The following is a 27,783-nucleotide window of genomic DNA, read 5'->3' on the forward strand; positions in this document are numbered from 1 at the left end:
GACATTAGCAGCCGCCTGAAAAGAGATCTCACTTCCGGTCTCCTTGGCCATCTGAAGTCTGATAGGGTGAGTGAGTCCCTCAATAAACCTCCTTACTCTCTCTCCCTCCGTAGGTAGTAAAAAGAGAGTATGACGGGCCAAATCCACAAAACGGGACTCATACTGAGTAACAGTCATACTGCCCTGCTGTAAACGCTCAAATTGCTTGCAGAATTCCTCCCTTAGTGTGATAGGAAAGAACTTCTCCAAAAATAGCTGAGAGAACTGCTCCCAGGTAAGAGCAGGCGATCTGACTAGTCGGGTCAATGTATAATCTCTCCACCACCTCTTGGCGGAACCCGTCATCTGAAATACAACAAAATCAACCCCATTGGTCTCAACTATACCCATGTTCCGCAACACCTCATGGCAACGTTCAAGAAAATCCTGTGGGCCCTCAGAAGGTGTACCACTGAAGTGAACTGGAAAGAGCTTAGTAAACTTATCCAGTCTCAATAAGGCCTCAAAAGACATGGTGGGCCTATCACCGGTCTGTGCCGCAACAACTGGCCGAACTATCCCAACTGGCGGGGCTGCTGGAGCCTGATTCTTTTTGAGCCATTTGCTCTGGAGCGGGAGTAGTGGGAGTTTGTGCTCCTCCCCCAGACTGTGAGACGGCTGGTGCCACTAGAGTGGCTATGAATCCTTCCTGGACTTGAACTGGTCCAACTGGTATATTCTGAACTGGAACCTCCTCTTGAAACTCCACCAGAGGTTCTATAATAGGTGCAGCTGCTCGAGCTCTGGACTGAGCTCTACCTCAGCCTCTAGCACGACCTCGATCTCTACCCCTGGCCGTAGTTGCCACCGGGGGTTCTGGTCCCTGTCCATCGGTAGAGGTATTACGTGTTCTCACCATCTGCGAGAGAATAAGAGTAGAATGATTCAATCATCGATGATAGAATAAAATCGTACGACAAAATAAGAAAGAAGTGATATTGTTCCTAAACTTCATAGCCTATGAGATATAAGTACAGACGTTTCCATACCGATCCTTCAGACTCTACTAAGCTTGCTCGTGACTCGTGAGACCTATGTAACCTAGTGCTCTGATACCAACTGTCACGACCCGAAATTCCCACATTCGGACCGTGATGGCACCTAACATTTCACTTGCTAGGCAAGCCAACGTTAGAATAATATTATCCATTTTTTAAAACAATTTTAAATTTATTAATAACAAGGAAACAAATGCGGAAGTAAAGTTTTAAATGTAGTAAAATAATCCATAAAAACAACGGTGTCTAAATACCATCCCAGAATTGGTGTCACAAGTGCACGAGCTTCTAGAATAAATACAAATAAAGGTCTGAATAAAATAAAGCTGTCTGGAAATAAACACACAGCTAAAGTAAAATAGACGGGGATTTCAGAACTGCGGACGCCATGCAGTTATACCTCAAGTCTCCTCTGGTAGCTGAAATCCGAGAAAGTTTATGGTACGCCACTGGGACCAACTCCAAAATTTGCACAAGAAGTGCAGAGTGTAGTATCAGTACAACCGACCCCATGTACTAGTAAGTGCTGAGCCTAACCTCGATAAAGTAGTGACGAGGCTAAGGCGGGTCACTTACATTAACCTGTACGCAATATTAGTTACAACAACAATAATAGAAATAGTTCAGGTAACTCATTCATAATAATTGAAGTCAACTCAGCAGTCATAACCAATTATCATTTCCATCAATTCTGTTGCAGCATGCAACCCGCTCTCACAATATATTCACATTCAATTCTGTTGCAGCGTGCAACCCGTTCTCACAATATATGCACATTCGGTTCTATTGCAGCGTGCAACCCACTCTCACAATATATTCACATTCGGTTCTGTTGCGGCGTGCAACCCGCTCCTCCAATATATTCATTTTAATCAAGTCTGTTGCGGCGTGCAACCCGATCCACCAATATATATATATGTATGTCGACTTTTTAATTAGTCTATTGCGGCGTGCAACCCGATCCTCCAATATATTCATTATAATCAATCTTGTTGCGGCGTGTAACCCGCAACTCCAACATATTCATTTACCAATTCTTATAGGAGAAAATTTCACAATAAATGTAACAATTAATATAAAATTATAAGACAACAAGCATACAATGCTTATGATTTAATTATGAAACAAACAATGACAAATAGCAAATTATTATGGAAATCAGGGAGAAAATAGGCAGTTTAATATTTAATATGCTAAATATCAAATAACAATTAAAACACATAATTCAAATAATATGTAACAATTAATGCGTGATTTCAAAAATTAATGTTTGACAAAGAATAGGAGAGAAATAATTATTATAATAATTAATTTATGATTTAAAATAATTCATGAATTTTCAAGTAAGCAGACAAACAATTAGTTTTACGACGTATAGACACTCGTCACCTCGCCTATACGTCGTTCACATGCAATTTAGATAACAAATAATTTAAGGGCTCTATTCTCTCAAGTCAAGGTTAACCACGACACTTACCTCGCTTTGCAAATTCCAATTAATTATTCAACCACAACTTTTCCTTTTAAATTTGTCTCTGAAAGCTTCAAATCTATTCACAAACAATTCAATATACTCAATATGAATAATAGGAGTTAATTCCATATGAATATACTAATTTTCCGGATAAAGATTCAAAATTCATTAAAATATTTGACAGTGGGACCCACGTCCCAAATCTCGAAAAAACTTACGAAATTCGAACACCCATTCCGAGACGAGTCCAACCATACAGAAATTATCCAATTCCGATGTCAAATGGACATTCAAATCTTAAATTTTCGTTTTTGGAAGATTTTAGAAAAAAACTATTTTTTCCATAAATTCACGGATTCATGATATAAATGAGTATGAAATCATGAAATATAATCAATATAGGATAAGGAATACTTACCCCAATATTTTTCCGTGAAAATCGCCCACAATCGCCTCTTGAGGGTTTTAGGTTTGAAGATTTGGGAAATGAATCAAAAATCCCGCCCAAAAGTCATTTTGTTCAGCTGCAGGTGTCGCAATTGCGACCTGAGCTTCGCAAATGCGAAGAAACACTCGCAATTGCGATGCCCTTCACAATCCCGTTGCCTTCGCAAATGCGAAGATTATGTCGCATTTGCGACAATTGGCTCTTCGCAGTTGCGAGAACCGCTGGCCTAGGCTTTCTTCGCAATTGCGATAAAAATCTCGCAATTGCCATACCTGCTTGGTTCGCATTTGCGAGATCAGAGGCCTGCAACAGGTTTAGTTATACCAACAAAATTTTCTAAGTTCAAAATATCCCATGGCCTATCCGAAACTCACCCGAGCCCCTCAGAACCTTATCCAAATATTTTAACAAGTCCCGTAACATCATACGGACTTACTCGGGGTCTCAAATCACATCAAACTACATCAAAATTGCAATTCACACCTCGATTCGGACTTTGAGTTTTTAAACTTTTCAATTTGCAAATCTCGTGCCAAAACATATTAAATGAATCCGGAATGACTTCAAATTTGGCACACAAGTCATAAATGACATAACGGAGCTGTTCAAATTTCCAGAATCGGATTCCGGCTCCGATATCAAAAAGTCAACCCCGTGGTCAAACTTAGAATATTTTGCCTTTAAATTGCTAGTTCCGTTAAATGGTCATAATTTGAGTTAGGGACCTTCAAATTAAATTTCGGGCTTACGCCCAAGTCCCAAATCACGATACGGAGCTATCGGAACTGTCAAAACACTGATCCGGGTTCGTTTGCTAAAAATGTTGACCAAAGTCAAGTCAGTTGAGTTTTAAAGCTCTATTTCAAATTTTAATCCATTTTTCACTTAAAAACTTTCCGAAAAATTGTACGGACTGCGCACGCAAGTCGAGAAATGATAAATGGTACTTTTTGAGGTCTTAGAACACAGAGTTTCTTATTAAATTTAAACATGATATTTTGGGTCATCACATATTTGTCGGCAAAATTGGTGCTTTCTTTGAAATATTTGCTGCTTTTATGCAGCGCTTTCATATGTTCGTATGATATCTAGTTTGGAGTGCTTGGGGGAAGGTAAAGATGTTTTTTTTGTAAGTAAATTATTTTGTTTTTGATAAAGCATTAAGTTAATTTTGTTTGGTTTTCCATCTTGCTTTAAAGTAAGAAATTTATTGTCTACCTCTAATTAGAGTAATGAATGTTGTCAGGTTTTTTATCTAAAGATACTCAAATGGTTGATTGTTGGCTCACACGTCTATTCCAATGTAAAGATTAATCATTGGTATCAATTTATTGGTAGGAGGAATGTGAAAATGAGGTAATTCTGACACTGATTTTAAATATGATACAAATTGCATTTGGCAAGCTGAAGAACAAAGAGTTTTGCTTGATAGTGGAATTTGGATGAAACAGGCTATGCATGTATCTTTAGTTTTGCCTCTATTTAGTCTCGTTCTAAAAAAGCTCAGTATATTTTTAAGTTTTCTTTTGTATTTTTTGTTTACTTATATACGATACATTAAGTACGTCTCACTCAAATGAGTTCTGTTTCTCGTAGGGTTCCATTTAGATGTGTGCTGGTTATGGAGCTCAATTTAGATGTATGCTAGTTTTGGAGCTCCATGTTTATTTTTTGTAAAATAAACTTCTGCTGAGTGATTAAAGTGTTGCTCCTTAACGGTGGTTGCTAAGGTTAGGATTGATAATTCCAATATCACCAAATTCAATACTCCACCAAACTTTTACCGACTTGTTTAACATTTCAGACTTGTTGTGTATCTTTGTGTCAAATTCATGAAAATATTGTTATTCTCCTTGATTTCTTTTAAGCCAAATAGTATGTAATTGATTGTTGCAGTCTTTGTAAGTTAGTTTTATTTGTTATATTTTCTAGATTAGGAGATATATACTTTACTTAGAAAAATAAGTATTGGACCATAATAACATACTACTTAAGCGAATAGCTGTTATCTTTGATTAAATCCTACTGCATAGTTTATAGAGTTGCCCAATATCCTTTCTGTCCTCTTCCAGGGAATTTATTACTTAAAGTTGGAATTCTGCAATAATTAGTGGTATTAGCCATCATTTGATCATCACCTCAGACAATCTTTCTCTCTCAATTCAGGAGATTATCAAATGAGTAGGCACTCAAGCGACTTGGGGAGGAAGCTCCTAAAAGAAAGTAGCAGAAGGAGTCACTACAAGAAATTGGATTATTAGTGACGATATATAGCAGCGACCCTATAGGTTGCTACAATAAGTTATATTATTAGCAGCGATTTTATAAGTCGCTACGGATGGTTAACGTTTAGCAGAGACTTTTTTTAGGTCATCTCTGATGTGGCTGGAATTTTCCGTCCCGTGTAAAATAAAATTTTGGCTCCATATTTTTAGTGGCGACTTTTGGAAAGTCGCTGGTAAATCTCTATTACTTTTAAAATAATTAAAAAAAGCAAAATACCTATCCTAATTAATTAAAACTTGCCTGCTCTTGGTATGAACGAACATAAGCCCTAACATTCAGCAAAAATTTCAGCCAAATTCTCTCTAGAATCGGCCTACTCTCCTCAGCAAAAATTTCAGCCAAATCAAAATCCCTCAAATCAAAATGTGAATCTCATTTGTCAGGTATGTTCAAATCCCTAATCTTTTTTTATTTTTTTGGGGAAAGAAGTTGCTCTTCTTTAATCGATAATTTCATGGAGGAAGAATCAAAGAAACGATTTCTATTCCTAATCAATTTCGTGCATCCTTTCCTTCTTATTTGTTACTATCTCATATCTAACTAAAATCCCATAAAGATTTATGTAAGATATATTTACATTGGGTATTTTTTTTATAATGATTCTCTAAGAATTTTTTTTTAACATGCAGTTAGGGATAATGTTCAAATCTCTAATCTTTTCGTTTATGCTCAAATCCCTAATATTTTTCGTTTTTTTTGGAAAAGATTTCATCTTGAATTTCTGTTCCTAATCTTTTCGTTTATGCTCAAATCCCTAATACAGTTAGGGATAATTATTTTTTCAGCAATTTCACATTTGTATTCTCAGATTTCATCTCGAATTTGTCTGAGCCATTTGATAATCTACAGGAATACAAGAAAAAATCACACAGAAAGAATCATTTGAAGCGTATTTGGTGTTGTTATTGTCGATTCTCGGTCTTGACAGAATCTCCACTATATCTTTTCCTGTGTAAGTTAAAATCTTCTTTTTGAGAGACCTTTTACATGTCGGCATTCCATTCTTATTTTGTTCTTATATGGTTATGTGCCTAAATCAGTAGACATGCAATTTTTAATTTTATAAGGTACACATGTTATTGTATGGTTATTAGAAAACATAATACTTCTTTGCGAATGATGTGGTGAAATTAGGGTCTCTTGTGGTTCTCGAGAGGTCCCTTTCTTTTCATTAAAATAAGTGTGAAGAAAAAAAAAAATATAGAAGCAGAATTTCTGGACAATATGATGTTTGATTGAGAGGTGTTCAGTTTACAATCAGAACCCCTCCAAATTCCAAAACTATTGCTTCTTGGTTCTGCTTCTTTCTTAAATATATACATACACTAGTTTTGATTTCTATTTTATTTTCTTCTGCTCAGTAGTTTTTTCTTCTTCACTTGGATGAAGCACAAGAATTTTCTGCTGGATTTTGGAATTTGGGACATCATTATTTCCTGTGTACAAAGTGTCAGCTCAAAGTGTAATTGGATTAATTATTTGTTTCTGTTATGAAAAATAACCGTTCATTAAACTAATAGTTGTTTCAGTTACCTAATGCACAAGGAGTGACCCTTACACAACTATTAGCACATGGATTAATTATTTGTTTCTTATTAAAAGTTTAATTTGTGATGGAGGGAGGCCAAATATGAAATAGGTAGCTTTGGACTATGCTATGTATGAATGATCTTTTACAATATAGGAGATCTTGATTTTTTGTTTATAGTTCTTGCATTAACTGGTCGAAAGCATTTATGTCGCTACAAAGGTGTGGGGTAAGAAATTTGCAAATGCAATGGTGCATATGGGTACCTTGGATATCCTTACAGGGTGGAAGGGCGAGATCAAGAAGAACTGCCATTTTGTGAACTAATTAGTCATGCTTTTGCCTTTTTAGTTTTGTAAAGGTGTCCATTTCAGCTTTCTTGTTATTGTTATTGTGAGTTGGAGACATCCTATTTAAGTGAGTATGGTTCAATCTTTGTTTAATAGTTACAGACGAATCTTCTTAATAGAACTAGTTCTTGATTGAAAGTTTCTTTGTGAAAGAACGAATTACTTTTACTTCTTTTCGCACTTAGAACTACTTCCCTTTTAAACTAGTGTGACAATCTGCGAGAACTTGGAAGTACAAAAATGAACATCTGCAACTGAATTAACATCTGTAGAATCAACAAAAAATAAAAAAAATGAAGCACCTCTTAGGTTCTGCGGATGTTAATTCCACTACAACTATGAGTTTAAAGCATTTAATCAAAGGGTGTGTAAGAGGAAAATAGCATGGATGAACTGAAATAGATGGATGTTTAGCATCTGTTTATTTTCCTTAGGAAAATAGCATCTGTTTATTTTCCTTGTTAATCCTGGGAACCAGGTTGGCTATTTGGAGAATAAACATCTTGGCCACCATATTAGATGGATGAACTGGAAGTTCGGAATTTAAGGTATTAACTTAATACCTGAAGATTGTCTCTTTGAATGGTGATTTATTAATCTGTTTACTTACAGGTTGTAAGTGAGAGGAACAAAAGAAATAGAGAAAAACAAATAACTAAGCATACTTGTGGTACAAAGTCTTTTGCAGAAGTAGAGGAATTTACGGTAAAAATATATTTAGTCCCCTACTATCACATATGCTTCTTTGTTATTTATATATTTATATATTTGCTTATATATTTTTTCTCCGAAACTATATTGCAGAGAAATTCTATTACTGGAGAATTAGACACACCAGATAAAGTTTGGGAGATCCAATATACACGCAAGAATGATAGAGGCGAACTGGTGTGGTTGGATTCACAGTCCCAACAAATTCATGTAATTATCTAAAAAGACTTATTATATTTCTGTTTCTGTAAGTTTCATTTAATATGTTTTATTATGTTTTGATTTAAATGATTATGCATAAATACAGGGTCAACTCCAGGAAGTTGTCGCTCAGCAACAATCTGAAGAGATCGAGCATCCCATGACTAGAGATGGGATTTTATCCTCTGTTCTTGGTGAGAAAACATGCTATATTCGTGGAAAAGGATACGAAAAGAAGCCTCCTAAAAAGAGTAACATTCAGCAGGCAAACATAGAGGCCAGTGGTCTTCTGCTATTGATATTGTGCGTCAAGAGATGCAAGCCGAGATGGATAGGAAGCTGCAAGAAGAACGTGAACAAATGGCTGCTGAGTTGCGAAGAAATATGGAAATTGAGTTGGAAAGGAAGTTAGCAGAGGAGCGTCAACACGCAAATGCAGAAGTAGACAAGAGGATCTCTCTAGAAGTGGACAAGAAGATGCAGGAACAATTTGCTAGTTTCATGACCAGAATGCAACAACAACAGGTACTTGCTCCGCTCCTTCTTAACAATTCTTCTTCCTTCTCGGCATTTCTTCTTCCTTCCTTCTGTAGTGACTTGTAGTGACTTCATGTTTAGGGGTTTAGTGTTTACTGTTGATTACTTAGTTGAATAAAGTAGTATGCTTATACTACTATTTTACACATGTATATAGTTAAAATATGATAGTAGCATCTATCGCTCATGGTTGGAGGGACTATTTTTATACTGCAATCAGGAAATCTCATGTCGTTTAATGTGTGAGGGGTCAGAAATGGTTGAGGCTATGGTTTAAAGGATCTAAGAGTGATTTTCCCAACTTCTTACTAGTGTTTGTTTTTAGATTCTAATTTGACTTATATATAAATTATCTGAGGATAATGGAAGAAATATTGAAGTAATATATAGAAAAATTATCAAAACCTCAGACCAAAATATGAAAGTCAAATAGTTTAATGAATTTGAATCTTCAGTGTTGTGAAAGTGATAAAAATGGAATGGTGTTAAACATTTTGAGACGTCCCAAAATGTAAAGAGTGCAATATAAAGCTGGATGTATGGATGCTAAGAGACATATTACATATACCTGATATGTGTAAAGGGGGGAAATTATAATTCGAAGATTAGCAAACTCTGAATCCTTTGTTCCATGCATCTGACATCACTTATAGATTCTGGATCTTTGTTGACTTCAAATTTGATGGAAGATCCAAATCGTTAGTTGATTTTTTCATTCTCTTTACATAAACCCCTTTGTTGGAAAATTTGGGAGCTAACTAACTTCTCTTTTTACTTTTACTGCTTTCTTATCTTTGATTGCCTCATAGTAATGTGTTGGTTCTATTTCAACAGAAAAGCTGGCCACATAGCTTTGATATTTACATGTATTCTAATTGTGTATGTGTACATTTGTGTAAAGTTATTTTTGACATGTAAATTATGGCTTGTTGTGGAGTCTGCAACGTAGATTGAATGTGATTGTGAAACCTTGTATGTGAAAGATGAGAAATGACAGAAGCACCATCTGCTACAAACCTGTCTGAAAATAGTGTGGCACTTATGTATGTGGATACAACAAATGAAAAACATCTCTTGCTGCCCTAATAGATTGCAATTTCAGCGGCCTCATCACATCTTTGACGTTTGTAAGCAAACTATATTCGTTAAACCATTACCTGTTGTTGTCGTACTTAACTAGTCCTGAAGTTTCTGTGAGGAAACGTTTTGGAAAGGAAAGATATGGTGACGGCTACAGTCTACTGTGAATATAGAACTATAGTAAATAGACTATTATAGACAATCATTGTAACTAGACTATCATTGTAAATGACCTTATTTGCCTAACTCTGATACTGAGTGAAAAAGTTCAAATATGTGCATTATAGTAGTTGAGATGGTTTGAAGTTCAAATCTTTGTGAACCTGATGATACATCATTGTCTAAGATAATATGACTATTTGAGTAGTAATATTTAGGTTGTAAACCATGCTTACCTGAACCAAGCCATTTCATTTCACAAATGAAATAGCATAAAACAAATTAACTTTGTGTTATACTAATGTATAATTAGCTTGTACTTTAATTTATTCGTCTATGCATGTTTTTGGATATAACAAATCTCATTATGTTCCTTATATATAATACTTTTGTCTAGCAGGGACAAGGCACTTAAACAGTGGTATCGTTCAAGGATGGTGTCGAGCAAGGAGCAGTTACAAGGCACTTAATATTTTATCTTTTTTGGGATATGGATATGCGTACAGTTATAATGCACAATGAAGTGTCGGGTAGTATTGTAACGACCGACCAGTCGTTTTGAGAGTAATAGCCCCGATCCCCTATTTACTGCTTCTACCATATCTTTTTCTGCTATTGTGATTTGCCGGGAGATTTCATTTTGGTTTTTGGAGTGTTTTGGGACACTTAGTCCCTAAATGGAGGTTTAAGCCTTAGGATTTGGACCGTAGTCGGAACTGTGTGAATACGACTTCGGAATGGAGTTTCGTCGGTTCCGTTAGCTTCGTTGGGTGATTTTGGACTCAGGATCATGTTCAGATTGTGTTTTGGAGGTCCATAGCTTATTTAGGCTTGAAATGGCGAAAGTCGAATTTTTGGAGATTTGGACTGGTAGTGAAAATTTTGATATCTGGGTCGGATTCCGATTCCCGAAGTTGGAGTAGGTCTATAGTGTTGAATATGACTTGTGTACAAACTTTGAGGTTATTCGGATGTGAATTGATATGTTTCGACGTCGTTTGTAGAATTTAGAAATTTCAAAGTTCATTAGGCTTGAATCCGTGCATAATCCGTGTTTTAATGTTGTTCGACGTGATTTGAAGGCTCGACTAAGTTCGTATGGTGTTTTAGGATTGGTTGGTATGTTTGTTTGAGGTCCTCGGGGCCTCAAGCGAGTTTGAGATGCTCAACGGGTCATTTTTGGACTTAGGGAGTCGGCAAAATTTCTGGTGTTATTGCAGACATTTTTCTTCATTGCGTTCACGCGTAGGTCATATGAGAGGTCAGCTAAAATTTCTCTTCGCGTTCGCGAAGATGAAGACGCGATCGCATAAGGTTATCAGGCAGTGCACCGCGAACGCGTGGGCTAGGCTGCGTTCGTGAAGCGGATTGAGGCAGTTGGGGACCCCGAGTCCTTGTTCTACGCGTTCGCGAGGTGGTAGTCGCATTCGAGAAGGTCTGAGCTAGTAAGGCATCGCGCTCACGAGGCATGTGTCGCATTCGCGAAGAGTAAAATGGTGAGGCAGTCAAGTTGTTTTACGCGAACGCGAGAGGACGGTCGCGAAGGGTAAAATCTGGGCAGACAGTGTTAAATTCAAATCGAGGGTTTGAGCACATTTTTTATATTTTGAGCTAGAGATCACGGATTTGGGTGATTCTTGAAGGGATTTTCGTGGAGTTGATTGGGGTAAGTGTTCCTCACTTGGTTTTGGTTAAATTTCATGATTATATCTTGATTTTTATCATCTAAATTGTGATTTGGGGTGAAAATTTGGGAAAAAAGTGGAAGAGTTCTTGAGATGAAATTTTGAGGTTTTGAAGGGGATTTTATTGTCGGATTTTGGTAAATTTGGTATGACTAAAATCGTGAGTGAATGGAATTTCAAGTTTTGTAATTTTTGTCGGATTTTGAGACATGGGCCCGGGGCTGAATTTGAGCCAATTTCGGGTTTTTGGTCTAAATTGGTAGTTTTTCTTGTGGAATTCATTCCTTTAGGGGCTGTATACGAGTGATTATGAGGTTTGCGTAATGGGCTGTATATGAGTGATGTTGCCCGAGGGGCTGATTATGATTTTATTATTTTTGCTCACCTTTGCATTGAGCCTTTGTTTGAAAACTATTGAAAGATGTCTTTAAATGATTTTACTGGAACTAGATTTAAAAGAGCTGATTTTATTCAAACTCTGGTTTTAAAAACATGTTTTATTTTACTGAATTTTTGTGATATGAACTTTACTTGCATTATTGCTCGTCACTACTTCTCAGTCTTTATTTACTGTTGTTACTTATGAGTTTACGTTCTCACTTTACTCCCTGCACCTTGTGTGCAGATCCAGGCGTATCTGGATATGGTAGCGGTTGTTGACTATTCCGGTTGCAGATCTTCTCGGGGATAACAAGGTAGCTGCCTGGCGATCGCAACCCTGCTCTTCTCCCTCTTATCTTCCTTTAGTTGTATTTAGCTATTTTTTAGACTTTGTTAGTTTCGATACTGTCAGATAAATTGTAGTAGATGCTCATGACTAGTGACACCCCGATGTCGGGCTTTTCTTTTCCGCACTTTTATTTTGATTTGAACTCCTTTACGAAGGTTTTTATGTTAAATAGCCTTGAAATTATCTTTTAAATGAAAATATCGGTTTGTTTTGGAAATGAGTCGGCTTGCCTAGTTTCACGATAGGCGCCATCACGACAGGGTTAGTTTGGGTCGTGACAAGTATATATGTAATTGACTCTTTAGTAATGATAGTATTTATAATATTCGGCTTGAGAAATTCTTTTGGTGTTTGTCAAACATTATTGGTTGCTTTAATATTGATAGTCGATTGATATGAATATTTCTATATGAAATTTTAGAGAATTAGATTCCTACTGGCATGGAAATGTATATAATTTTGGTCGTTATAATTGCTGAGAAAATAAGTTTTAGTGGTGACATAGTTTTGTCAAAAAATTAATAATTGTTGCGATATAAAAGTTGCCACTGTAAGTTTATTTCTTTTGCAGCGACTTTAGTCGCTACAGAAAACATTGTATCTTTCATGGTTAAATATTTTATGGCCACGCCTGTCGCTACTAAAAGACATTTATAGTGGCGACATAATCTTGCCACTGAACATAAATATTTTTGTGGCGATGCTAGTCGCTACTAAAGGTGAATATACAGTGGCGACCCATCTAATATTTGTTCTTATGGAACAATTTTTTGTAGCATTTTTTCCAACTTTTTGTGGCAACTCTATCGCCACAAAATATGTTCTTTTAGCGGCGACTTCAAATGTCGCCACAAATAACCTTCAGTTACGGTTGTGCTTGTGAAAATACAAAAGTTGCCACTGATACCTTTTAGCAGCGACTATTAGGAATTTTGTAGCTATTTTAGTCGCCGCAATAAGGTTGATTTCTTGTAGTGAGTGGAAAAAAGAGCTGAAGAAATGAAGATATCTCTTGCTCCAATATTAGTTTGAATCCAGCAATGTTTAATTGTAAAGATGTATAGCTATTCACAATTTTATTCTTTGTATAGGGATCTTATGTTTGCAAATATTTTATTTATGTTTAAATTGTCTATGGTGAATGACATTTGTAGGTACTATTTGAACTTTGATGGTTATACTTTCCTGTTAATAAAATAAAATTTAGTTTCTACATTATAGGATGTGTTACATAAGCATCAATGAGTATTTTAATTTTGACATTAATGGATGTGCTACAGAAGTATCACTAGTCACTCAAATTTCCCGACACTTCTAAATGGCATAAACTGAATAAGCTACAAACTATTTATTTACCGACAGTATATTAAATGTCAGAAGATTTAATGTGACATTTCAAAAAGAGTCGTGAAATAAATGTCAGTAAATTATTTACTGACATTAATATAAATGTCAGAAATTTCCCGACATTGAAATTTACGACATTTGACCTAAGTGTAAAATAAATGTCGGTAAGTAATTTTACGATATTTATGACACTTAATACGATATTTATTAAATGTCATCGTAGCCCTTATTTCTTGTAGTGCCTTCAGGTGGAGATGGAACTGGTGGATGCATGAATGGCCATGGAAACTTCCATGGATGGCCATGAGCAGGCATTGGTGGATGAGGGAATGGCCATGCATGATGAAAACCACCGGCACACATCGGAGGATGAACGAATGTCCATGGATGTGGATGATGAAACTATGGATGTGGATGAAACTATGGATGAAACCAATCTAATTTTTTATCGTGTGAGGATATATCAGACTTTTGCGTAGTAGCCACGTTCTCAGTTGCAAAACATAGGTTGAGAACTAGGAAAATGCAAATGAGAAAAGTGAGACTTTTCTTAGCAATGTTTAATAACTAAGAAATTTAGGGCTTGCACTAGCTCTAAGATGAAATATGAGAGTAGACATGGCGGGGAATTTATAGGGTTTTCAAGCAAGTCGTTCATATGGATTAGGAGAGTGTTTAAGTGTGATGACCCGATAGGTCATCTAGAGTTTTAACCCTTAATTATGTGTTTCGAAACCTCAAATAATTCCATTTAGCCTTCCTCGATTTGCATGATTAAAATGTGAATTCGTGCTTTAAAACTTCATTTGAGTTGGCGTCGATCAACGTTTTGAGCAAACGGACCCAGATCCGTATTTTGACGGTCCTGATGGGTCCGTATCATGATTTAAAACTTGGACGTATGCCCGAAATCGAATTCGGAGGTCCCTAACTTGAGTTATCATAATTTGTTGAAAATCTGAAGTTTAAAGGTTTAAAGAATTTATAAATTTGATCGAAATTTGACTTTATTGCTACCGGGTCTGGCTTTTGATTCCGAAACTTGGTGTAGGTTCATTACTGTAATTATGGTGCAAAACGGAGTTGATTTGACGTGATTCGGAAGTCCAGTTGTTAAAATGAAAGTTCTTAAGTTTTATTGAGAATTTCATTCGTTTTGGTGTCCGATTCATAGTTCTAGGTGTTATTTTGGTGTTTTGATCACGCGAGCGAGTTCATATGATGGTTTTGGACTTGTGTGCATGTTTGGTTTGGAGCCCCTAGGGCTCGGGTGAGTTTCAGATAGGCTCCAGAGTAATTTTAGACTTAAAATAGCTGGTGAAAAATCTGTTCTGGTGCAGGTCTCTGACCTCACAATTGCAAGGTCAGTGTTCGAATTTGCGAAAAACCAAATTGCTGTCCTGTTCGCAATTGCGAAAAAAATCTTCGCATTTGCGAAGAGGGGTTGGGTCAGCTGAGGTCGCATTTGCGATCAAAAGGGTCGCATTTGCGAAGGACCATCGTTCCCATTTGCGAACAAGTCATGGCAAATGCGATGATAGCAGAGATGGAGCTTCTTCGCATTTACAAAGTATGTCTCGCATTTGCGGGGTTCACAATTGCGAACCCCAGGTCGCAATTGCGACATTTGCACCTGGTCAAAAGCTGAGATAGACGGGATTTTAGCTCATTCTCTCAAATTCTCAAGAGCATTTCTTCCTCAATTCATTTGTAAGTGACTCTAACCTACTTTCTTTCAATTACCCACTACATTTCATAAGATTTCAACCTTAAATTTAGGACTTCCATGGTAGAAATTGGGGATTTAGGTAGAATTAATGATTTTTGTAAAATTGGATTTTAGATCTCGAATTGAGGTCGGATTTTGAAACAAATTGCCTAACCGAACTCGGGGATGAATGAGTGATCGGGTTTTGGTTCGAATCTTGGGTTTTGACCAAGCGGGCCCGGGGATTGACTTTTGTTGACTTTTTCAATAATGATCTAAATTGAACCTCTTTCATTCGTGAGTAGTTTCTAAAGTTTAATTTGAATTGTTTGGTTAATAATTTGCTAGATTTGGTTGGTTCAGAGGCTTGTTCGAAAGGCAAGACCGTGATTGAATTTTGAGTTGATTGCGGAGTGAGGTAAGTGTCGGGTTTAACCTTGATTTGAGGGAATTAGGAACCCTTGAGTTATGTGCTATGTGAAATTCATGTGTTGCGGCGTATATGCGAGGTGACGAGTGTATATACGTCGCCAAAATACTTGTTTCCCTGTTTGTCCCGTATTTCATGAATTATTTCATTACATGCCTTAACTGTTACATGTTTTAATTGCTTCCCATGACTTATTTGCTACTTGTTACTTATAATTCTCATGTTAAGAATGTTAGATTTTCCCGTGCTTCCATAATTTACTGCTACTACTTGAAATGACTTATTTGTACCCTTAGTTGTCATTTATTTGAACTGTTTTGCTGTTTAGTATTCATTATGGTAGATTTTTAATTTGAGACGAGATTCCCTTTCTGTTTCCGCTTTATATCCATTAATCATAAAGGACTCTTGTGATTTAAATTGTTAAATTAGATGCACTTAATGATTTATTCATACTGTACGGTGGGATCGGGTTGCGCGCCGTAACAGGTGAAAAAAAGGTGGATTGATATGGTGAAATAAGGGTGAATTTATATTGATACGGTGGGATCATGTTGCCCGCCGCAACTTGTGAAATAATGGTGGATTGATATGGTGAAATAAGGGTGAATTATGATATTGATTCTGATTATATGGTGGGATCGGGTTGCGCGCCACAATATATATTTATTTATTATTACTGTTGATATTTATATGGTAGAATAAGGAAGAATTTTGTTGTACGGTGGGATCGGGTTGCGCGCCGCAACAGTTTATATGTTCCATTTCTTATTGTGTTGTGTTGGCTTCGGTACTTTCATATGAGACTCTAAGGATTAGTAATATCTGGCATTCACTAGATTTCGTAGAGGATTGAGTTATTTTCTTAAGTTAACTGTCTTATTTCGTTTCTGTATTTTCTTTTTCTGTCATTATTTTATACTGCGTACAGGTTATATTGTGAGTAACCCGCCTTTGCCTCGTCACTACTTCGTCGAGGTTAGACTCAGCACTTACAGAGTACATGGGGTCAGTTGTACTCATACTACACTATGCACTTCTTGTACAGATTTTGGAGTCGGTCCTAGTAGCGGTCAGTAGCGTGCTCGTGTTGACTATCATCGGGGAGACTTGAGGTACAACTGCTCGACGTTCGCAGCCCTGAAGTCCCCTTCCACTATATCTTAGCTGTGGATTTTCCTTTCAGACAACTTTACTTTTATTTAGACCTTTATCTGCGGTATTCTAGTAGCTCGTGCACTTGTGATACCAGATTCAGGCTGTAGTAGAGATTTCAGTTGTTATGTTTTCGCTCCTTACTTCAGAATTCATTTCAATTATTTCGGTTTCTTATTTATTATTTAAGTTGAACTGTTAAAAATGGATAATTATTTTAACGTTGGTTTGCCTAACAAATGAAATGTTAGGCACCATCACGGTCCCGAGGATGGGATTTTCGGATCGTGACATTAAGTTTATCAGATAGTTAATTCTTTATTTATTTATGTCAATCATTAGTGAAGTTTTTGTACAAATAGTATTCTAATTCTTAAAATGGATGTTTTGAAGAAAACACTGATTGGATCATTAGAGTATTGTTTGCACAGAATATCTTTAGTACTACAATATCTCATGAACTCCTGTCGTGCGTTCATCACAGTAACAAATCTTCATCCACGTACACATCATAGCTGTTGGCTAACCTAAATAGCCGTTCACCCAACTGGTTAAAGTAAAAATTATTGATGAATATAATAATATATGTATAAATTTATGTATAATATTACTATAATCGTCTATAATTTATGTGTAATTTATATATGTTGTCTGAAAAAAATAAACAGTAAATTCGATTAGCTATTTATATAAAAATTCCTATTTTTTTCCTTATAATATTTCGCAAGTTGGTAGTGAAACAAAAAATATGTATAAATTCATGTATAATATTTGTATAACTGTGTATACTTAGTACATACTTTATTATTTAATATATATTATCTGAAAAAATAAACAGTGAGTCTGATAGAATATTATGTAATTTTGTCATTTTTTTCCCTTGAACATTTCGCGAGTTGGTAGTAGTGTACGTAGTACACCATTCTGATTTCGATTTGATAAAAGTTCCTTATAACTCAAGTCCTCGTACTTTTACTAAAGGAAAAACATCCTAAAGATGTAAAATGCAACTAAATCAGGACATATAGGTCAGACACCTACTTATTCTAAAGGTCTACTATTTAAATTAACCTCATAAGGCTATACCCTGTGTCCTAGTCCTTTGCGTTTTTAAGGCATTCAATTTTGAAACCCACCAATTCAATTAATTCAAATTCATGTCCGCTAAATCATTTCACTAGTTGAGTTAATTCAGATTCAGATCGGGTAAGTTGTTTGACTAATTCAATTACTTCAGAGTCATGTCAAGTAAGAAATTGAAGGAAAGTCTTCGCGTAACTGATAAAGTTGTTGTCATGTGACCAGGAGGTCATGAATTCGAGGCATAGAAACAACTCTTGTAGAAATGCAGAGTAAAATTACGTACAATATATCCTTATGGTCCGGCACTTTCCCGAACCTCGCGCATATCGGGAGCTTAGTACTCCGGGATGCCCATATCAAGTAAGAAACTCCCTAATTTAGTTAATGCAAGTTCATGTTGGATAAGTTGTTTCACCAATTCAATCAATTTTAAATTATGTCGCATTCCTTACCAAGATGAAAATTTCATTCTCAGGGCCCAAATTTAAGACTTCTAATCTCAACCATCATATTATATTCGTCCTAATATAAACATAAACAAGAAGTTTTTGTCTCAATTTACAAATTTTTGTCGATATTCTTAAAGTTTACTTTTTAAACATCCACCTTAATGGAAGTTTTAGTATGCATGAAGAATGTTACTTAAGGGGGACATGATTTTGGCATCCCAAAAGAAACTAAAAATGAGAAATTTTGCAAATAATCGAAATGAAATACATAAGGTACGTACATTATGAAAATGCAATAAAGAACCCCCAATAGAAACATATATAGTTCAAAGTCTTAATCTGAAGTTCTAATTGCACCAAAAAAGATTAAACTAAACATTAAGCTTCCTTCTTATTAATCTCAATAATTACATCCAATTCTAATACCACTCAAATATATCAATTCTTCTTCTTATTATCATCTCCTTTGGCACCACCATTAGGAGGAGTTCCAGGGAATGGAGGAAATATGGCAGGAAATTTAAAACCAGGCAATGGTGAAAAAGCAAATGGAGGAATTGGTGGAAATTTAAAACCAGGCAATGGTGGAAGGGGAAATTTTGGCACATCACCACCAGGAATTGGAAGAAAAATACTGCCAACACTATTAGGTTTTGGTGGTGGTGGCACAAATGGAAAAGCCCGCCGCGACCAATGAACAGTTTCGCTTTTTGTCACATGGTGTTTCTCAGTACCTCTGCTTTCAGTTTCTGCGAAAGAACAGTTGAACAATAAAAAAAAGCAAAAGAAGAAGGAAATAAGAGTCGAAAAGAAAGTTTTCTTAGTCATGGTGTATTGGTATTGGTGACTAGGGAATTTGATGAAATAAATTATGATAGTAAAAAGTGGAATTTATAGTTTGGGAGATGAGTTAATTATATTAGGTAAGTGATCTAAAATCCTATAATTGTATATAGGGATTTTGCAAAGTGTTATGAGGAAGATTAGAGAGTTAGATAAGAGATAGAGTTTGATAGGGTGAATTGAATTTCTATAGGCAATATCAAATATTCTCTATTTGGAAAGGATGATATTGTTCTTAATTAGGTGAGATTATTGCTGAAATTGAATATCTCGTATATCAGGCAATTGGATCAAGGTTATGATATTTCATGATTCTGTGATTTTGATTTGTTTTCTACATAATTATAAATTGCTCATTTGTTCCAAATACCTTATTTAGGTTTTTGCTTAATTGGTCCGTTTTTATCATTTTGACTTGTCTTAAAAAACAAAGTATTTTATGCCTTAGTCTCTTTTAATTTACTAAAAACTAAAATTTTAAGTTGGAGAGGAGAATATAGAAGAAGGGCCTCTGATTTTTTTTGAACCTTTTGCATATCAGAGATCTAGATACAGTGTGATTGGTTTAATTGTTTATTGATCTTATATTCGAAATTCATTAGTCTGACTAATTTAGAACTATATCGAATAAGGTCCATTTAGAAAAAAAAAATACTCTCTACCAAAAATTTCTCTCATTACTAGAAAAGTGCCAAAAATCGTCCAAGAAAACCGACCGAAATCGGTCGGAAATAAAGGAAAATCGATTGATTTTCGACCGATTTTAATTTGTCGAAAAAACAGTGGTCGCTAACGTGTGGTGACCGAAAACGGTCGCAATTTTCGATCGAAGTCGGTCGGTTAATTCAACCAAAGTTTGATCACTTTATTTGACATTTTTTGTTGGAAAAATAAATATACCGACCGAAATCGGTCGGTAATTTGTAAATTGTTATTTATTTATTTTTTAAAATAGCGATCGATTTCGGTTGGAAATATAATTATTTGATAATTTTTTTTTCTTTTGAAATTGTTCGGAATCATTAAAAAATAAAAAAAAATAAAAAAGTTATTTCCGACCAATTTCGGTCGATAATTTCAAAATTCTGCAGATTGCACATTGAAATTACCGACCGAAGTCGGTCGAAAATTATGAATTTCTAGGTTTTAATATGAGAATTCCGAACGAAATTGGTCGGAAGTCGGTCGGTTTTCTGGGTAAAAACCTGACAGAATATGGTTGCCTTTAAGCTACACCACCTTTCAATTACTACTAATAACCATCCTATAATGACAATATTATATTGCTACCATACAACCACAATTAACCAACAACAACAATTAACCAACGCCTACCAAAACAACAATGCTAATAACGACCACAACAACAACGCCAACCACAACAACAACAATACAAATGTTCAATAATAAAATAATATCAACAATACAATCATCATTTAAAACTATTTCAACTAAATATTCACAAGTTCAAGACTTTGTTTAGCAATCAATACACACCATTCAAGGAGTGTTTTGTACTGCATCATCTCCATCTTCACTACTAGAAGCTTCATCAACGGCATGGTTCGAAGGATCACGACGAGAAGGATTAGCATATGGGGAAGACTCACGAGACCGAGAAATGAGGAAAGCACCACTAGCAAGAAGATTGGCCAGCTAACCTTGAAGGACGTTAAATTGTTGTTCCCTCTTTTCTAGCTGACCTTGAAGGCTATCAAATTGTTTATCTCTCTTTTCTTCTCTAGCCTTTGCCTCTTCAAGCTCTGTTGACAACTTTGAGATTTTCTTCTCCATAGCCGAGAGAGTCGACCTATCAAGTACCTCGCCCTGGGCGGAAGTCCCTATACCTTGCAATCCAGTCCTGTAGTGACGAAATGATCTATCTGGAAGGCCGTATGCTATCCCCTTTTTAGGATCACTGACAATATCCAACCATATCTTCTGCGCGTCTTTGTTTGAAATGGAAGGTCGCTCGCCTTGCTCATTTTTTGGCAAGCTCTGATTGTACTCCTCCACAGTAATCTTGTAAAGACCCTTTATTTAGAAGATAGAAAATTATTTACTATATAATATTATAAATATTAATTTTAAGTTATGGCAGTTATGAAACTTACATATGTAGTCTCCGCCCGGTCCTCGATCTATCTATTTGGATCTGTCGGTGCCTTCTTCTTCCGGATGTGAGTCTCCATGAAGAACTCAGCATGAGTCATCTTCCTCCCATATTTGTTTCCTACAATTATAATAAAACATGTTAACTAAATTAAAATATATAAATATAGTTGGATAAAAATAGATTTAAATATTTTAAGGAATTACCAGTAGTCTCATCGCAGTCCCCATGCTCCTTGTACCTATACAGTGCAAGGAGCCACCCTTCTTAGATGCCCGGACCTTCTTTCCCTGTTCACTCCTCTTCTCTAATTTTTCAGTGGTCCACTGCCTCAGCAGATCCTCCCATTAATGTGGTAGAACCCATGAAGGCTTCTTGCTCTTCTTCCGAGCAGAATAGAAGGAATCAAATAGTCTCTTACGACATTTGAACTCAAAATTTGCAAGAATGGAACCCAGGCACACTTAGTCTGTAAATGAAGTGTGTAATGTTAGATGAAAATATTATTAATATAATGCTTAAATAGATAAGAATTGTATTAAAACTTTAAATTGGTTGAAGATTTGCTCCACGAGCTCCGGTGAAAATCATTCCAAGTTGCATAGGGTGCATCATACAACCGACCAAGAGCTTCAGTGATTATCTTTGTAGTCTGATGACTAGGTATGAACCTGCAACATAGCAATTACATTAAATAAACAAGACTAGCTATTATAATTCAGTAAAAATAAAGAAGTAATAAATAAATCTTACCCATTACCCTCAGGCCTGATGATCATCCTATGATAACGATCATACCGCACTTCCTCTGGATCATCATACTCTGGTGTATCTGAAGCGTGCGTAGAAGGGGAGGCGTCTGGCTCAGCACTACTATCCCGAAGGCGAAGTCTAAAAATGCTAGGAGACGAACTCCACATAGAGGGAGACGGGGTCGCTGATGAAGATGGATACGATCTAGACCCTTGCTGCGATCCAGACCACTGATGCGATCCAGTTGTATGTAATGATGGATGCGAACCAGCTGATGGTGAAGAAAATGGAGCAGATGACAGGCGTATCACCACATGGCCTTGTGACTTCTGACTCGGTGGACCTATATAATTATATGCAGGATCATGTGGAGGAAGCGGGGTATAGCCCTGTGGTGGAGAATGGTAAGAAGATTGCTGCCGGCCATCAGCAGCGGAGGGATGCAAGTGTGGAGTGGAAGGAAGCGAGGGTGTAGCACTATCCTCATGATCAATAGGCCTCTTATCCTTCCTAGACCTACCTCGACCCCTACCGATCATCTGCATAAATTAAAGAAAATGTTAGAATTGAGAATATAAATCTATATAAGTTGAGAGCGCTTGAAAAAACTAACATGCTAGTCATCTTCGAAGTATCCTTCCTCGTCCGAAAATTCTTCCTCTTCATTTATTTCATTTTCATCAGGTGATTCTTTGTCCTCATTTTCTATAATTGTTATTTACTCCATATCTACTTCTTTTAATATGCATTGAGGATGATCCAAGTCATTTTCTAACTAATCATTCACCATTTGGTTAACACTTGAAGTATCGTTTTGGTAAGAAACATCTAGCACATTCTCAACTTCCACCCTACCAACAGGCTTAGTTTTGATTACAACAAACCAATCAACCTTATCCCTCCACAATGGATATGGAGCATAATACACTTGCCTAACTTTTTCTTCAATTATAAAAGGATCATAGCGATCATACTCCCTCTTTTTATTAACCTCAATTATGTTGTACTGCGAGTGTACATTTGCACCTCTTCTAGGTGTTAGATCAAACCACTTGCATCGAAAAAGTATGATCTTCTTATTTGGCCAAGAATATGATAATTCTAGAATCTCTTTGATCACCATAATAATCATTTTTCCCATCCTGGTTGCCTTGACCTCCTTTGACATACACCCCACTGTTATTGATTTTTTTTTAATACTTGGAGCATTCCTCGGTGTGAAATTTGTAACTATTCACAAAATACTTAGACATAGTTGTAACTGTAGGTGCAGGTCCCCAAGATATATCTTTCAAAAATTGATTAACACCGTTATTTGGATTATTGACCTACATGTAGTGTTAAATAAATCATAAGTGAGCAAGTATATTCACAAGTGACCAAGTATGTATATTCACATGTGAGAAAGTACGTAAGATGCACTTAAACACTCTTTAAACCATGCCTCAAATGTAGAATATACAACATCATGGCCAAATTAACTCACGAAGTCACTGAGCGACACATTGAAAATTTTGTTAGTTGCATCAACTGAATTAAATAGTAGTCCATGTAAATTAATCTTATGTCATCACTTACTTAAGAAAGGGTTGCACTTCCGGACAATTGCAACACATGATTTGAAGCTGATTTGTACTCCATACTACTTAGGCTCCTTTTTTATCGATCTTTAGAACCTCGGCCTAGTTGATTGAATATGGATATTGGTGGATATATTAGATCATTCTCAATCACGACATTGTGCGGTTTGGGCCTATTTCTAGCAAATGACACATGACTGTCGAAGAGGTATGGATCCTTCAATCTTATTTCTCTGTTTAACAAATCGTTTACACTTGCCAATAGTCTTGCACATTGTCATATTAGAAGCTAATGTTAAAGAAAATTACAAGAATGAATCAAGGTTTGTTCATTACCTCTCGAATGGATACATCCACCTGCATTGAACCGGCCTTCCAAGTCGCGCCTCGTGTACAAGGTGAACTGGAAGGTGTTCCATGACATCAAAGAAATCAGATGAAAAATTCCTTTCCAGCTTATTACTGATTACAAGAATGTTATGATTCATTTGAAATAGGTATTCATCCCTTAATGTGGTAGACCATAAGTCTTTGATAAACATACTTATCTCTGTGATAGGTTTTCGGATATTTTCAGGTAAACCACAAAATGCAATAGGGATTAAAGTGTCACGATCCAAAATCTACTATAGGTCGTGATGGCGCCTAATGCCATCGTCAGGCAAGCCAACGGTGATTTATCAATTTAATTACTTATTTTTTATTACTTTCGAAATCATAAATTTTAATAAGGAAGGAGATTTACACTTCTAAATCCACGGGAACGTACAAAATTTATAGTTTATAAAAGAAATGAAAGGCGATAAAAATATACGAAATCGTAAGCATCAACTAGTAGAACCCCAAAATTCGGTGTCATAAGTGCATGATCATTTACTAAGGAGTACAACAATAATAATACAACATCTGTCTGGAATGTAAATAAGACAGAATAAAGTAAATGGTACGATGAAGACTCTATAGGCTGCGATGCGTAGCCTGGAATGCAGCTCACCTTAAAGTCTCCTCAGTAGCTGCGCTTATGCGCCAAGATGAACACCAAATGAACCTGTCGGATCCTACACATTTAGTGCAGAAGTGCATCATGAGTACGCAAATCAACGCGTACCCAATAAGTATCTAGCCTAACCCCGGAGAAGTAGTGATGAGGGGTCGACATCAACACTTACTAGTGGTCTAATAAATCAATATAGTAAATTATAAACAGATAAGAAGCACAACAGTAGTAGTGAGGTAAATCTGTAACTAACACAATCTCCAAAAATTTCTTTAAACGATATCAATTCCTCATCTCGTATTCTATCTCAACAGCTAAGAAAATACCTAGTGCCAATATCAAATAAATAAGAAATACTATATAAAATGCAAGGCATCAGTGGAAGAAAAAATCTGGTGAATATTCGGACTGCTAGCGATATAACACATGATTACGCCGAAGTCGTACGATTAGATTTCAGAAAGAATATGATACTGCTGAGGCGATCGGCCCGATCCTATCATAATGTGTACACTGGCGAGGGTCAAGCGGCACGGACCATAGATGTATCTATTATACTGCCAAGGCGAACAACTCGCTCCCATGAGAGTGTGGTACATAATCCTGCCGAGGCGTTCGGCCCGCTCCACAAGAAAGAAAAGGAATTATCGAATTACAAGACACGAGCTTATGGTACAATATATGAACACAAGGTGAGTATAACCTTTAATCTCAAATAACTTGCCAACAACTCAAGGTAATAAAGCTCGGCCTAATATATATGTATATATTTCTAAATTAAGTTCAATTATAATTTCAATTAATTAAGCTAGCAGAATGAATTCAAATATTTCAAATATTATATGGTAAAGTCCTAAGTCTACCCGGACATAAATATGCTTTAGCTACGTACGGACTCTCGTCACCTCGTGCATACGTAGCACCCACAACTAATAGCACATAACAATTACATCACCTAGGGGGTAGTTTCCCCCTCACAAGGTTAGACAGGAGACTTACCTCGCTCCGAAGTTCCATAACCGGCTCCCGCGCCTCTCTAATACCTCAAACCAAAGCCCATCGATCCAAAACTAGTCAAACAATGTGTAAATCAATCAAAATATACTCCAATGCTTACAATTTAACATTGTATAATAATTCCCAACTCCATTTGAAAAGTCAATAAAGTCAACCCTTAGGCCCACGTGCCCGAATTTCGAAATTTTTCAAAGATAAACTTTACCCATAACATCACAAACTCAAATATATAATTTATTCCAAATTCCATATCCACTTCAATTAAAACTTAAGAAATTCTAAAACATTTAAAATGCCAACTTTCCACAATAAGCGACGAAATGCTCCCGGTTCACCCGATACTCAACCCGAACATACGCCCAAGTCCAAAATCATCATACGAACCTATTGGAAAATTCAATTCCCGATTCCGAGATCGTTTACTCAAAAGTCAAACCTTAGTCCATTCTTCCAACTTAAAGTTCCAAAATTAGAATTTTCCTTCTGAATCAAATCCGAATTTCCCAAAATTCAATTCCGACCACACGTACAAGTCATAATACCTGAAGTGAAACTACTTAAGATCTCAAACCGCCAAATGACGCACTAGAGTTCAAAACGACCGGCCGGATCGTTACATAAAGTTTCCATGAAGATATGACAGTCATGACTTTTCATATGAGTCAGCTTTCCTTCAACCATATCAGCACATTTTCCTAGGTTCGAAGCATAACCCTCAGGCATCTTTAGGTTTATAACCCACTCACAAATCTATCGTCTTTTTTCCAAAGTGAATGTGTATCTAGCCTTGGGCTTGAACACTTTGCCATTGTACACAGACTACAAATGTAATTCAGGTCACCTGCAATATTCTTGTAAGTCTAGTCTAGCCTTCGGGTTATCTTTTGTCTTATTCCTATCATCCATCACTGTGTTAAACAAATTTTCAAAATAGTTCTTCTCAATATGCATGACATCAAGATTGTGTCGGAGAAGATTATCCTTCCAATATAGCAACTCTCAAACTATGCTCTATTTTGTCCGGTTATGAGTAACACCATATCCAGGAAATCTAGAATCCGGGGCCTCGGTAACTTTAGTGAAGTTCTGAACCCTCTCCCAAATTTCCTCACCGGAAAAAATTGGAGGTGGAAAATCATGTTCAATTGTATTCTTTTTGAATGCATTCTTCATCTTTCTAAACTCAAGATCAACTGGTAAGAACTGACGATGACAATCAAACCATGACTGCTTTCAGCCATGTCTTAAAGTGAATGCTTTACCATTTTTCATGCAGTAAGGACATGCTAAATTTCCAGTAGTCATCCACCCAGATAACATTCCATACACAAGAACATAATTAATGGTCCACATTAAATTAGCACGCAAGTTAAAATTTTGCTTATGTCATGACCCAAAATCCACTATAGATCGTGATGGCGCCTAACGTCGTCGTCAGGCAAGTCAACGGTGATTGATCAATTTAATTACCTATTTTATTTTTTTCGAAATCATAAATTTTAATAAGGAAGAAATTTACACTTTTAAATCCACAGGAACATACAAAATTTATAGTTTATAAGAGAAGTGAAAGTCGATGATAATATACAGAACCGTAAGCATCAGCTAGTATATCCCAAAACCCGGTGTCACAAGTGTATGATCATTTACTAAGGAGTACAATAATAATACAACATATCTCTAGAATACAAATAAGGCAGAATAAAATAAATAGTATGATGGAGAATCTGTGGACTGTGATGCGTAGCCTGGAATGCAGCTCACATGAAGTCTCCTCAGCAACTGCGCCTACGCACCAAAATGATCATCAAATGAACCTGTCAGATCCTGCACATTTAGTGCAGAAGTGCAGCATGAATACGTAAATCAACGCGTACCCAGTAAGTATCTAGCCTAACCCTTGAGAAGTAGTGACGAGGTGTCGACATCGACACTTACTAGTGGTCTAATAAATCAATCGACACTTACTAGTGGTCTAATAAATCAATATGGTAAATCATAAACAGATACGAGTACAACAATAGTAGTGAGGTAAATCTATAACTAACACAATCTTACAAAATTTCTTTTAACAATATCAAT

The 27,783-nt window shown here is 36.2% G+C and overlaps 2 long non-coding RNA genes across 8 annotated transcripts in view; both read left to right on the forward strand.

Moving 5' to 3' along the window:
• The first annotated feature begins 4,086 nt into the window (after nucleotides 1-4,086).
• LOC108947417 (uncharacterized) overlaps nucleotides 4,087-27,783 on the forward strand; it is a 202,237-nt gene continuing 178,540 nt past the window's right edge. Inside the window, exons 1-4 of one of the 2 annotated variants that reach the window (XR_011408687.1) lie at nucleotides 4,087-4,315; nucleotides 4,556-4,598; nucleotides 5,032-5,194; nucleotides 13,206-13,311. This is a non-coding gene — a long non-coding RNA (uncharacterized lncRNA). Of the gene's footprint in view, nucleotides 4,316-4,555; nucleotides 4,599-5,031; nucleotides 5,195-13,205; nucleotides 13,384-27,783 lie in introns of those variants that run through there. The other variant, XR_001971858.2, reaches the window with a different exon arrangement.
• On the forward strand, nucleotides 5,472-12,626 carry LOC104109511 (uncharacterized). 6 transcript variants are annotated; one of them, XR_011408684.1, is made up of 7 exons: nucleotides 5,472-5,628; nucleotides 6,095-6,197; nucleotides 7,602-7,828; nucleotides 7,928-8,044; nucleotides 8,142-8,560; nucleotides 10,212-11,477; nucleotides 12,122-12,626. It is a non-coding gene; the product is annotated as an uncharacterized lncRNA (long non-coding RNA). The 6 variants fall into 6 exon arrangements; XR_011408685.1 differs by having other exon boundaries at nucleotides 5,473-5,628; nucleotides 10,212-10,375; XR_004510339.2 differs by having other exon boundaries at nucleotides 5,474-5,628; nucleotides 7,736-7,828; nucleotides 10,212-10,375.

Source organism: Nicotiana tomentosiformis, chromosome 6 (genome assembly GCF_000390325.3).
Source record: "Nicotiana tomentosiformis chromosome 6, ASM39032v3, whole genome shotgun sequence".
Lineage (NCBI taxonomy): Eukaryota > Viridiplantae > Streptophyta > Magnoliopsida > Solanales > Solanaceae > Nicotiana > Nicotiana tomentosiformis.